This window comes from Poromitra crassiceps (genome assembly GCF_964638095.1).
Source record: "Poromitra crassiceps genome assembly, chromosome: 16".
In the NCBI taxonomy this organism is placed as follows: domain Eukaryota; kingdom Metazoa; phylum Chordata; class Actinopteri; order Beryciformes; family Melamphaidae; genus Poromitra; species Poromitra crassiceps.
In genome coordinates, this window is record NC_139645.1 from 24903886 (window position 1) to 24918974 (window position 15089).

General features: G+C 43.4%; 1 protein-coding gene across 1 annotated transcript in view; it reads right to left on the minus strand.

The window, feature by feature from the left end:
- The window catches only part of LOC310791542 (NACHT, LRR and PYD domains-containing protein 3-like), a gene marked incomplete at its 3' end in the record, with an annotated part of 520630 nt that overhangs the window by 261575 nt on the left and 243966 nt on the right, over positions 1 to 15089 (minus strand). The window lies entirely within an intron of this gene.

Here is a 15089-nt window from a genome sequence, read left to right on the forward strand (position 1 = left end):
CAGGGACAGGGTACAGTGTCCCTGCTACAGTAGCTATTTTGAATGCTAGATTCAGTTATAGCCACTGACTGAGCAGTGAGCGCTGAACTGCAGGTATGCATGGTGAAAATCCTGAAAGCATTTAGTTATGTTATCTTAAGCTGATTAATCTCAGTTAGCTGGCAAGCTAGTAGGTCTAGATCAATTTTAGGCAGTGTAGCCACTATAAGTTAGTTGACAAATGGTCTGTTAGCTGAAGCTGACAATTCAATCAAACTAAAAAAAGAAGCTGTCTAGCTAAATGCTTTCGGTACTTTAAGTGATAGAACACAACCACAATCACTTACCCAGTTTCTGAAGTGGATCTCCGCCGGCCATACCCGCGGCAGATACTAATTGGGCTTGGGAATCAATCCCAGAATGCAATCCAAATCAATCCCAGAATCCAATGCAATGCAAGATTGCACATTGCATCTTGCATCTCAGTGATGGCATCATTGATGATGTCATCAGTGATGTCATCCTTCCTGGCTGAGGCTATATAAATTCAGTGATGATGTCATCATCCGTGATGCTGTCATCAATGATGTCATAGAGCAGGCGAGGCCGCAATGCGCAGCGGTGATCAAAAAAGGAACGTTATTCTCTGTTCACTGCCATTCATATTTTTTTCAGCGCTGGTACAGGAAGTGACGTTTCACTTTGTCTCTCTATAAGAGCAAGTGAGCCAGCACAGCAGGTGAGCTGCAGGGTGGGCATGCCGCCTAGGATGTTCAGCTGTAATAATTTGAATTGTTATAATAGTATGATCAGATCTCGGTCACCAATCATACATGTTGCTACCTTGGAAACAAGAGAAAAATACATGAGAAAACAATCAATATGACTACCTTCTCCTCTAGGCCAGTGGTTCTCAAAGTGGGGTCCGAAAAAACTATTTTCACTATAATTCCATCCATAAGTATCACAATGACAGAATACATGACTATTTTGGTCATGGGTTTCATACACTTTCTGTAATAAAACATCCAAAAGCAAATATCTTATCAGATGGGGGACCCTGAGACAAAATCTTATCAAATGGGGGTCTGTGGTCTAATTTGTGTCAGTTTAGGGGTCCTTGATGTGAAAAGTTTGAGAGCCACTGCTCTACACCATGTGTATCTGTTTAAGTCAGGATTCTGTATAGCCTCCAAATGTCCACTAGATCTAGAGATGCCTTCATTCCTTGAATTTCACCGAGAGCCTGGGGATGGTTATTGTAGGAATGAGTACCTGCTCACCTTTGTTTATATTTAAAACTGTATTGAAATTTCCAACTATGATATTTTGGTTATTCTCTTGAGAAGAGATAATACTGTGGATTTCCTCTAAAAGATTGGATTATCTTCATTTGGAGCATATATTGATTATATTGATGTGTAAGTTATCTTTTGTAACATCTAGCCTAGATCTCCCTCTTCCATTCTCATCAGTTTGGACAGCGAGGACTGTGTGTTGCAGTTCCTTCTTTTTTTCTGACCCCCCCCCCCCCCCCCCCCCCCATTTTCTCCCCAGTTTTAATTGGCCAATTTCCCCCTGCTGCCCCAGTCGGTGCTCCAACCTCTGCCAATCTGGGGAGAGCTGTAGACTAGCACCATGCTTCCTCTGACACATGCGCAGTTGCCAGGCGATTATTTTCACCTGACAGCGGGGAACTACACCGGCAGGACGTAGCATGTGGGAGGATCACGCTATTGCCACCAGTTTCCTTCCGCCCCCGTTTGCCTATAGGGCTAAGAGGGGAGTGGAGGATGCCACTATTACCCTGTCAAATCTCCTTCTGAAGCACATGGAGGGAGATAAGAATCATGCACGTTTGCTTTTTATTGATTTTTCTTCTGCTTTTAACTGTATCCAGCCACATGTTCTTGCTCACAGGCTTTTATCTCAGTTTAATATGGATTTTAGTCTAGTATGTTGGCTAGTTGATTTTCTAACCAACAGATCTCAGAGGGTCCGGGTTAATGGAACCCTGTCCGGTAAACTTTCATCCTCCACCGGATCCCCTCAGGGCTGCGTGCTTTCAGCACTTTTATTTATTTTGTATACAAACCTGTGCCAGAGCATTCATGCACTTAGATTTGTCCTTAAGTATGCTGACGACTCTGTGATCGTGAGCCTGCTGCATGGTGCAGAACAAGATCATGGCCCAGTCCTGGATGACTTTGTTGAATGGTGCAACCAGTCCTTCCTTGAAATAAATGTGGCTAAGACCAAGGAAATGTTCATTGATTTTCGGAGAATTGTTCCTAATCATGCTCCTGCTCCCTGTGTGATCATGGGTGAGCCAGTAGCAGCAGTGCAGCAATATAAATATTTGGGCACTGTCTTTGATGACAAACTCAATTTCGATGCAAACACAGATGCCATCTGCAAAAAGGCAAATCAACGACTGTTCTTTTTAAGGAAGTTGAGAAGTTTTAATGTGGACAGGACACTGATGAAAATGTTTTACTCTGCCTTTATTGAATCTGTCATTTCCTTTAGCATGATCTGCTGGTTTGGTAATCTCAGTCTTAAAAACAAGAACAGACTGGGAAAAATTGTCAAACTTTGCTGTAAGATTTCCGGAGCCACCCTCAATGACATTCAGTGCCTATATGAAAGGAGGGTCACATCAAAGGCACAATTTGTGGTTTCGGACCCTCAGCACCCCTTACATGCTGAGTTCCAGATGCTTCCATCTGGTCGGCGGTTTAGTCACCCAAAGACTAAGACCAACAGATTCAGGCTGTCCTTCGTTCCCTCTGCCATTAGGTTTTTAAACAACCGATAGTCGTAGATGTCATCGTGTCTCTTGCAGGTAGAGAGACTTTTCTTTCCATGATTTATGACGACAGTGCAGGTGATTTAGATCTATTCTGTGCTGTGTTACTGTATGTACGACGTATGTATGATGTATTAATTTGTTGCCTATATGTCGTGTCTACTGTCTGCAAAGCGAATTGCCCCTCGGGGACATTAAAGTTTTTTGAACCTTGAACCTTGAACCCCGAACAGGCGCCCCAACCGACCAGAGGAGGCGCTAGAGCAGCGACCAGGACACACCCATAATCCGGCTTCCCACCTGCAAACACAGCAAATTGTGCCTGTATGGACGCCCGACCAAGCTGGAGGTAGCATGGGGGCGTGAACCTGCGACCCTTGTGTTGTTGCAGTTCCTTCTTAAACAAAATCATAACCCCCCTACTATTTCTAAGGCCATGACTAATATATATATATATATCCCCAGCCCATTCGGATTTCCATTTTAACTCACTTTCTAGATTTGATAAAATCCTGCAATATTTGATTTGCTCTAGTCTGTTGCTAACGTATAGACAATTGACCTATCGCTAAGCCCCACCCCCCGTCCTCACTCGGACAAACACAAGGCAGACTGACTAGAATAAATGGCAGCCGTCACTGTCAAAGTTATATCCCAAGACGCTCTTCACAACTTTTTGAGGCCTGATATTGTCTAGAAGCCATCATAAAGCTGTGCGCTGGACAACTTCTTTTTTACTTTTGCCATCATAAAGTACTTCATTATGCCATGGAGGGCGATGTACAACATTTAAAGCTATCGCTAAAAAGAAATGAGATAAGTGCATGGAAACGGCTTTAGCGAATCAAACCAAACATGCACTTTCAACGAAGGAAGACAGCGAGATAACCAGTGGGGATAACAGGCGACTGACATCCAGAATTTACATTTTATTCACTTGAGTAACCTCTCCGTGGATTATATACAGTATATGCCGAATTGAAGAGTGGCGCCTGGCAATCTGTTTTATGTAGGCCTACCTCTGTATAATCAACAAACGTTAAATGAATATAGTAGGCCTACCTCTGTATAATCAACAAACGTTAAATTAATATAGTGTTGATGTTTTTCATAGCAAGACAACAGCACGCACGCATGGGTGTAGCAGATCAGGAGAGGCATAGCCTACAGCAGACCACTTTTTCCATCATGTTTTCTCTTTAGACTACCTCACATTTATTTGGGGAACGAGATTAATTCCCTCGTTTTAGGGTTTGACTGGTGTCTGGCGATGTTTTAATCACATCAATCAATGCGCCTCCTCTTCAACCAACTCCGGCATTACGTGCATAATGTAATGACTAGAAACTCGCATAATTCAGCATTTTCTTTTGCCGACTTTCTGAATACCATGATGATATAATGATACTTTTGGATCACGGAAGGCAAATGAGGGAGAGGACTCATCTCGCTGTCACCACGATGCAGATTTAACGTCCAAAACAGCAGCATCATTGTGGATGTGAGTGGATCTACGTTTACTAGTTTAATATTATCAATTGCCTGGCCTCCCAGCATACCTCGTAATGGTCAATTTACCCCCATGCACATCGTTTGACCATTCTTTCAACTTATAAATGTATAAAACCAGAGGAAACTCGCGTTTTCTAGTGCTTCTCTATGGAACTCCAAGCTGAGAATGTCCGAGTGTATTGTAGAGCTGCACGCCCTGTGATTGGCTCGTCTGCGTTCGCGGCGGGACTTAGCGATAGGTCCATTGGAGGGTTCAGGTTAAGTTAGGGTCCAGTTAGGGTTGAGTTCCCCATCCAATTCAAATTCTGCTTGTATTACAACTTTTCCAGATAAACTGCCATCTGAAAATTGTGTCCCCCAAAAAGTGGATTCTGGACCATAACTACATATTTATTTATTTATTTTAAACTACTTGGCATTTAGATGTATTCATCTGGTCTGTTACAGGAAGTTTTCAAGGAAAATGGGCCAATCCTGAAACAGAGGAGTGACAGTCTGTCTGGTTTCAGATGGAAAGACTATATAAGGCTGACATGATGCTGATCCACACTGACAACATGCTGAAGTCCATTGGATTATAAGACACTGGATTGGTTAAAGATTTAAAGGAGTATTGTATTTTATTGCTTTATTCTTTATTCAGATTGAGTGGTTGCAGCTTGTTGGAGACTGACTGTGAAGTTCTGACGTCAGCTCTGAAGTCCAACTCCTCCCATCTGAGAGAGCTGGACTTGAGTTACAATGACCTGCAAGATTCAGGATGGAACCTTCTCTCTGTTGGACTGGACAGTCCAGAATGCAGACTGGAGACTCTCAGGTAAAGTCAGTTTACAGTTTTTCTCAGTTGATTCAACACATTTCCCAAACTGAGGTCCATTCTCTCAAAACAGGATTCCTGAATCTGCAAAGGTTGTCCTGAAGGTTTTACTTGATGATTTGACTTGTATTGATACAGCTTCACGCCAGTGAAGCTAGTTGAAAATAGAACAGCTAGATGTTAAACAGTGGGAAGGTGACAACATCATCTACCCAGTTTTAACATCTGTCCTCTGGTTACTAGTTAGATAATTCATATTAAAATGTCACTGAACACATTTAAAGCAGACTAGTTTTGGTCCTGAATTACACTGTGGAGATAGTTCCCTGTGAGCTGAGACTGTGGAAAGCCTTCCTGAGCTACTGAGGCTGCAGATTTACTATCCATTTGTTTTTAAAGTGTTTCCTAATTTATATCCACTTTTTTATTTTTTCATGGCTCGTTGTGCAGCATAACAAATCATGTGCCATTTTGGAGGATTTATTGATCCAATCACCTTATAGCACCATGTGTGGAAATCAAACCAGTTTTCCTGTCAGTGTTAGTGTGGACCTGCTTTAGAACAGGGCCTCAACAGTACAGTCTGTCAGTAGAAATCATACAATGATGACATTACATATAAGGGTCAGTAAGCCTCATCAACACAGTCTGTCAGTAGAAATAATACAATAATGACACAATATAACAATAGCATGTCTTCTTGTGCTTCAGGCTGAGTGTCTGTCAGCTGTCAGAGAGAAGCTGTGAAGCTCTGGCCTCAGTTCTCAGCTCCCAGTCATCTAATCTGAAAGAGCTGGACCTGACTAACAATGACTTCCAAGATTCAGGAGTGAAGCTTCTCTCTGCTGGACTGAGGAGTCCACACTGTAGACTGGAGAGTCTCAGGTCAGGATCACCATTACTGTTTAACAGACCATTTAAATTCTACTCTACATTCGTATGAAAATACCTGAACTCTCATTTTCCTGCTGATGTAATTTTTGAAACCAGCTGAGAAACCAAAATGCAGCTCTACTTTCTCTCCTGCTGAGAAAACATTTCATTCTTTCTCTCCACACTGCATCTTTTGGTGAAACCTGAAGCAAAGGACTTGTCAGATTCTGTTAAACTGAGTCCAGAACTGAATGAAAACACAAATATTGGAGACAGTTCTTTGTAATAATGTGACCTGCTCTGATGAAATCAGTCACATTGACCCCGAAACACATTTTGAGTTTTATACACTGTTGGAAAGAGGAGAATGTCTGCTTTCTGGTGATGTCAATTATCAAAATGATCTTTGTTCTCCAAATATTGAGTGAGATGCAGCCCTTTATGTCTTGACTGTTTCCAGACTGTTTTGAGAAAAACTGCCTCAAAGTTTGACAAAGTAAGCTAGTTATGCTTGTCACCCTAACTTTATGAGCTGCATTTGAATTTCACAATAATCGCTACAGAGAATGAAAACCAATGGTTTATTTTACTAAAATCTTCTGAAACCCCAAAACAGCAAAAATCAGCATTTTCTTATAAAATCACATTTCTACACAAACAGCGGGCCTGTGCTACATGTGACTGATGTGTCTGAGCATGTCACATATAATAAGTGATTTCAGAGCAGTTTATTAATGGGAATATCCAACATGTAGCTGGTTTTAAGTAGAGATGCTGCGATCCGATCATGTGATCGGATATCGGCGCGATATTAGCCAAAAAACATGGATCGGATCGGATCGGATTCCAGCGAAAATGACCGATCCAAGGCTCCAATATAAGCACTCCATTCCATGACTCCGCTCCAGGATTTCTATCCAGCATGCAGCACACTGAGGCCGCGTTGAGCATAGGATGGCCAGGGCCAAAACGTTGTCTTGCTTCAACATACATCGCATCGCATAAACCATTTCCACCCGCAGGTTTGAGGAGTAGCTAACATAAACGTCAGATAAATACTCTCTATAGGCTAACGTTACCCACTGAGGCAGCTAACATGGCTAATTAGCTAGCTAACACCAGCTATCTTTCTCCTCTGAACTAACGTTAACGACACGTAGTTGACTGAGCGAACGGCGCTGTACAGCAGGTCGTTATCAAAACGTATTGCACTGAAGAGAAGTAACATTAGAAAATGACAAAAGACTCCTCCAATCTGGCAGTGGAAATGTATGCACAAACTTTGTGTGTAACTTTGCGAGACTCAACCGAATGACTGATGAGTCTTGCGTTGAGCCTAGGATGGCCAGGGCTTAGATCTGCGTGAGCACGACCCGTCGTAATTTGTCCAATTCAAGGTACATTAAAACGTTGTCTTGCTTCAACATACATCGCATCGCATAAACCATTTCCACCCGCAGGTTTGAGGAGTAGCTAACATAAACGTCAGATAAATACTCTCTATAGGCTAACGTTACCCACTGAGGCAGCTAACATGGCTAATTAGCTAGCTAACACCAGCTATCTTTCTCCTCTAAACTAACGTTAACGACACGTAGTTGACTGAGCGAACGGCGCTGTACAGCAGGTCGTTATCAAAACGTATTGCACTGAAGAGAAGTAACATTAGAAAATGACAAAAGACTCCTCCAATCTGGCAGTGGAAATGTACTGTATGCACAAACTTTGTGTGTGTGTGAGAGAGACAGGGACAGGGCTGTGTGTGTGTGTGTGTGTGTGTGTGTGTGTGTGTGTGTGTGTGTGTGTGTGTGTGTGTGTGTGTGTGTGTGTGTGTGTGTGTGTGTGTGTGTGTGTGTGACAGAGAGAGAGAGACAGGGACAGGGCTGTGTGTGTGTGTGTGTGTGTGTGTGTGTGTGTGTGTGTGTGTGTGTGTGTGTGTGTGTGTGTGTGTGTGTGTGTGTGTGTGTGTGTGTGTGTGTGTGTGTGTGTGTGTGTGTGTGTGTGTGACAGAGAGAGAGAGACAGGGACAGGGCTGTGTGTGTATGTGTCCTGTGTGAGACAGAGTGGGGGTGTATGTGTGAGGAAACAATAATTATTTGTGTCCAGTGTTCACCCATTACAAAATAAGTGTGTATTTGATTGTTATGTTTTAGTTTTACATCAAATTAATTAGATGAACTAAATCGTTTACATACTATATTACCAAAGCACACACATACATACCTAACCCTAAAAATGTTTGTTGCCTGCTAGCTATCAGACAGCATAGAGAGGCTTAAATATGTGCTGTATCGGTATCGGATCGAAATCGAATCGGGTATCGAAATTTGATCGGAAATCGGATCGGTTTTGAGGCTAAAATATCGGAATCGGATCAGAATTGAAAAATCTCGATCGCAGCATCTCTAGTTTTAAGAGCTTCCACTGAGAGCTATGGTCTCTTTTTTTAGAGGGTTAGGTTTAGGCTCAAAATAAACAATGACAAACTATTAGTGTTGAGTGAAGAAGCTGAATATGTTATTACAAAAATGTTCATATCAGGCGATGTTGAGTTTCACAACTATGCAAAATCACTATTTCTGTAGGTTTCAGTGGTTAATGTTGCTACTGAATAAAAGTTGAAAGAGTCCAATTTAATGTCAAACACATCTTTACTGCCACAATACTCCCCTTAGGTAACATGGAGGTTATCCAATACCTGACTGCCTTGAAGACAAGAATATAAAGTAGTGAGCAGGACCAGATGCAGCTGGAGCAGTTTGTAGAGTTTGAATGAGGAGAAAACCTCCTGAAAACTCACATTGAACACGTTGGTGAACACATTCAACAACAGATCCTCCTGGAAGACAATACAGCAGCAACTGGTCGGCAGTTACATTGCATTTCTTTTCGTGGTTCACACTCAAATTAATATTTACAGTGGCAGTGAGCTTCAGTTGGTGCTCTCGGCTGAAGGCCTTTAAGCTGCCTAATGCATACATTGGTACCAACATGCCATGCTAGCTTGTTGTGAAGAGGGCTAAATTACCCTACAATTTAGGCTAAATTCTGTAAATGACTAAGGGAAAATGTTGGTCATGAGGCTAGACCAGTTGAGAACCACTGCTTTAGTGTGTGTGTGTGTGTGTGTGTGTGTGTGTGTGTGTGTGTGTGTGTGTGTGTGTGTGTGTGTGTGTGTGTGTGTGTGTGTGTGTGTGTGTGTGTGTGTGTGTGTGTGTGTGTGTGTGTGTGCAGGTTGTCAGGCTGTCAGCTCACAGAGGAAGGCTGTGCTTCTCTGGCCTCAGCTCTGAGCTCCAACCCCTCCCATCTGAGACAGCTGGACTTGAGCTACAATAATCCAGGTGCCTCAGTGAAGCTGCTCTCTGTTGGACTGGAGGATCCACAATGGAGACTGGACTCTCTCAGGTACGGAGAGCAAATGTCTGCTAGAAGGCTGTGCCAACTTGTGAAAAACTGACGTTTGGTCAGGACCCCTTTTCAACGCACTGGATACCCCTCTTTCCTCATTCTTCAACACCACAACAGCATAGCAACAACTTGTGTTGCGGTTATGTTTAGGCACCTAAAGCAACTTGGTTAAGGTTAGACAAAGGGTTTGGGTTAGGCAGGCTTAAATAATATTAAATGTGACTTACGGTTTAAATGTAGACTTACTTTGAACATGCTGGGAATCGAACAGCGGTCTCCAGCATTGAAGACAAGGGTATATACCCTGCCTGCTCCTCTCTCTCCTCACCTGTTCATGCCCATTTTCTCTGTCCGGAGAATAATATTCATGTAGAGTCGTTTCCATGTTGCCAGACACTATAATGACACTTTGAGTCTCCCAGCGGCAAAACAAGCAGTTTTAGCGAACGTGGAATGACGGTGCGCAATTGCCCGACTGGGTCACACTGGTAGTTGTTTGACGAGCTGTAAACAAGGCTATCTCTGTGAGTACTCAACCAATTTGAAAAAATTATGTCATGATGAGTCCCTTAGACACATCCAGTGTGGAAAATAGGGTCCAGGTTGAAAAAAAAACTAAGTTATCCTTTAAGGTGTTGTCTTGCTGGCTTGTTCTTGATTTACCACAGACGTGATGTACCATGTTAGAGGTGCCCGTCTTGTGGCTGTCTAGAACAGGGATACTCAACTTGCTTTGCCCGGGGGCCACTTTCGTGAAATGATAGAAGGCCAGGGGCCAGTTAAAGGAGAATTTCGTTTTTTTACACCACGGTCCTCATTTCCAGTTTAGAATATGATGTTTTACTCACCGAAATAGTTTCGCGTCATTCGGATGCCCAGGGAAGATTTTGAGCTCCGAGTAGACTCTTCAAACAGGCTAGAACCGCTAGAACGTGAGCCCACGGGGCATTCTGCACGGCAGTGCACGCGCTCTCTAAATGACACTTTTTCTGTCAGATCACGGTTCATTATGGTTCTAAATATAATTATTTAGCTAATAGCTAGAAGCTAGGCTAACAACAACACCGCAGTCAGTGTTGATCTGCCCCGGATGGGGTTACAGTGCGTATCGTCCCCCTTCTGTGGTTTCTCTGAAGAAGTGGTTTCACAGAGGGGGACGATACGCACTGTAACCCCATCCGGGGCAGATCAACACTGACTGCGGTGTTGTTGTTAGCCTAGCTTCTAGCTATTAGCTAAATAATTATATTTAGAACCATAATGAACCGTGATCTGACAGAAAAAGTGTCATTTAGAGAGCGCGTGCACTGCCGTGCAGAATGCCCCGTGGGCTCACGTTCTAGCGGTTCTAGGCTGTTTGAAGAGTGTACTCGGAGCTCAAAATCTTCCCTGGGCATCCGAATGACGCGAAACTATTTCGGTGAGTAAAACATCATATTCTAAACTGGAAATGAGGACCGTGGTGTAAAAAACCGAAATTCTCCTTTAATAAACAAACAATATACATTTTTCTCTAGCGGATTGTAGGTTTTTGGGGTGTCAGCCGGAGTTTGGTCTGACAATGTTGTGCACACCAGATAGTTAGTTAGGTTAAGTTAGTTAGGTTAAGTACATACATAAGTGCCTGGGTAGCGAGCAGGCGGTATTTGACAATTTAGCAGCTAAATAATAGATTATTGAAAGATATTCCATATTCCAGACTGAAATGCTGTAACAGAAGTGGAGTATTGGCCAGAATGACATGAACATTTGGACACTTATTCAGCGGGTATCTTGCATGCTGCGTTCAGGTGCACTGTTTTTGCAATTCCATCGCGTGCCACACAGGGGCGCCCGCGTGCTGCAAGTTGAGTATCACTGGTCTAGAACATACACCACTTCACAACCGTTGAAACATAACCAGTGTTTGACTCATCCTCATTTACAACTTTAAAGAATTTCTCCCACACAGCACTTTTCTGACCTTTTTTCTTAGTTTTCAAGTCCCCTTTCTTTCTTTCTTTCTTTCTTTCTTTCTTTGTTTTCTGGCTTATTCTGCCTTGCACCCATGCTTGTTTTGAAGGACCCACAGTCATGTCAGGCTAGACGGCTGGCTAAAAAGGTGCCTGACGAAAAATGAAGCTTAATATGTTCATAGACTAGAGAATGTAATTAATATTAATTGTCCTCATTAATGATACATCATGTCATCCGCTCGCAACCCATCAACATTAATCATAGTTATAACTGTGGCCCGTGCATCTCTACTGCACCATGATATCGGCACAACATCGTTATCAGACGATAATGGCTTCGCCTTATAATCGGAAATGTAATTTCTGCCGATATGACATACTGATAAAAAGATGCTGCAATTATGCTCAAATGCATCAATGAATGAACGTTGTTGTTGTCGCTAGTAGAACATAGATAGCTCTGTGGAGCCGATGGGAGCTACTATATGGTTGTGCTAATGATAAGAGCTGATAATCTGTTGAAAATGTATTTTTCCTGGTTGAAAAAACACTGTCATAAGCAGCGGGACTGCAAACTGTGCTTTCAGAAAGGCTCTTATCAAGAGCGGGACCGCCACTGATGTCTGATATTGTGGCTAACCAGAACTTCTCGTTTGGTCAGGAAATAGCTATGTATTTGCTGCTAAATCCAGCTGTGGCTCCTCATTGTAGCTTCATGCTGTTCAGTTCACACAGTTCAGTTATGGAGAGAGAAGATTTTGAATGAAACTGAAACGTTCAGCTGTTGATCCTGAATCTGAGAGTGGATTCAGTCGCTTTGAATAGTGTGAGCCAGAAGCGGAGCGGACAGCCGCACACACACACACACACTCACACACACGCGCACACACATGTGCACATTTTCAAGACCCGGCCCCGCCCGGCCCCGCGACGTGCAATACCGACCCCGCTCCGCGAACCCGCACATATGATCAATCAGTACCGCAACCCACCCCGCCCCGCAGACATGAGACCCGCGCCCCGACCCGGAACCGCATATATATAATAACCGTTAATCTGCAGTGCAAACATTTTGTAGTGACCCTAACGAAACTGCCACCGTTTCACACGGGAGGCGAACAGCAGTCTTTCTGGCCGAGACTCGTCAGCTGATTTACGTTAATTTGCTTTTAGCAGCTGCTAGCTGACTAACCAGCTGGATAACTCTGCAATCAGACACTACAGCAAGCAAAGTGACTTAGCAGCTATTTCCAATATGTCCGGTATAATCCATACTGCCTTTATGATCGCTGTTGCAGGAACATAAATCCACTTTTACAACGTTCAACCTCTCCACTTTCACGGTATCATGACATGTTGATGTTGTTGCCTGTTGCTCTGATGAAAACAGCCAGTGTGTATGGTTGTAGTGGAGGCTAACGTTAGCCTACTACAGTATTTGTCCACCTCGTATTGTCTCCAATCAATCACCTTGACCCCGCAGCTGAGTTTTGAATGTGTTGTGCAGTCCATAGCGTCACACAATGCACAGTATGCGCATACTTGAAACGATGCCGGATATGTAAACAAAGCAGAAAACGTGCATCAGAAACTTTTCTCCTCTTCCCTCTGTCTGCATCTCAGAGTCAGACCAGCTGCCAGACACACCCCCTGCCAGACACACCCCCTGCCAGACACACCCCCTGCCTCAGTCTGAGTGCAACAGAAAAACATACATTGCTCATACGTTGTCGTTGTTCCACCTGCACCCCGTCCTTTTACCCGGCGGCCCGACCCGGTAATTTACAGAAGTGTATTTTTTACCCACACCCCGTGTTTTTTTTGCAGGTACCCGGCGGGGCCCCACGGAACCCCGACCCGGTGCAGGACTCTGGCGCATGCACAAACGCACACACACACACACACACACACACACACACACACACACACACACACACACACACACACACACACACACACACACACACGGCCTCTTGTTACATGACGTCAGGCTCCACACTCATTACTCGTTACCTAACTTTATGTGGTTAATTTAAAGAGTCTCTCCTCAACACTGCAGCTGCTCCTCCAGGTATTTTCTATCAGTCTGTCTCCTCAACACTGCAGCTGCTCCTCCAGGTATTTTCTATCAGTCTGTCTCCTCAACACTGCAGCTGCTCCTCCAGGTATTTTCTATCAGTATGTCTCCTCAACACTGCAGCTGCTCCACCAGTTATTCTCTATCAGTCTGTCTCCTCAACACTGCAGCTGCTCCTCCAGGTATTTTCTATCAGTCTGTCTCCTCAACACTGCAGCTGCTCCTCCAGTTATTTTCTATCAGTCTGTCTCCTCAACACTGCAGCTGCTCCACCAGTTATTTTCTATCAGTATGTCTCCTCAACACTGCAGCTGCTCCTCCAGTTATTTTCTATCAGTCTGTCTCCTCAACACTGCAGCTGCTCCTCCAGTTATTCTCTATCAGTCTGTCTCCTCAACACTGCAGCTGCTCCTCCAGGTATTTTCTATCAGTCTGTCTCCTCAACACTGCAGCTGCTCCACCAGTTATTATCTATCAGTCTGTCTCCTCAACACTGCAGCTGCTCCACCAGTTATTATCTATCAGTCTGTCTCCTCAACACTGCAGCTGCTCCTCCAGTTCTGTGTCTTGAGGCCAAATGTAGTTTTTCTTTAAAGTCTAAAGTTCATGAGGTGGGAGAAGAGAAACCACGCCGCTGTCTGTCAGTGGAGGTTTATTAAAATCTGATAGAGAACTGAGGCCTCTGATTACTGGTGCTACTAGTGTCCAGTAAACTAAAAGCACAGGAAGCCGCAATATTGGTCTGCAGTAAACATTATTATGGTTACAGACATTATTAACAGGAGTGGAGTGACTCGTGTTAGCGTACAGACTCAGCTGGTCATGTGACTCAGGTCTGCACCAACATGAACATTGACTCTGATTCATGAAGTCAGTGTGAACAGAGCTGCTAGAAGCTGTGAAATATTGTTTGATGTTGAATGGAGGATATTAGTGATGGCGTCTGGAAAAATCACTCCTATGGAAGTTTATGAAGGTTATTTGTTCATGATCAAAGAGATGATGCTGTCTAACTTTATTTACCCCCCTCCCCCACAGTGTGGACCATGATGCAGTGCGGTGGTTGAAACCAGGCCTGAGGAAGTGTAAGTGTGTATTTAGTTTGATTCAGTTTCTATTGAAATAGAAAGCTCATGTGTGACATCTATTCATTCAAATCCTATTCTGAAACAAGATGGCTGACAAAATGTTTTATGATGAAATTGAAGAAATGAACTGTCAGTCTGTTAATACCATAAAACTTCAATTAAAAGCCAAGTCCCATATAGACACCATTCCCTTTCAGTGGCCAGATGTCGCTACACGTTTTGAAAAATAAATGCTGGCCTAATTATTTATTTATTTATTTATCTGTTTGTTTATTTACTTGCATTCAAACGTCCCAGGTCAGATCACTACAGAGAGAAAAAATTGCGACCTGAAATTCAAGCTGTCAGTTTTTTCTTTTTACTGAGAATGAACCGTGGAATGACGGTGCGCAATTGCCCGACTGGGTTACACTGGTAGTTGTTTGATGATAATGCTCGAGCTGTAAACAAGGCTAGCTTGGTGAGTACTCAACCAATCTGAAAAAATTATGTCACGATAAGTCCCTTAGACACATACAGTGTGGAAAATAGGGTCCAGGTTGGGGAAAAAACGAAATTATCCTTTAAGCGC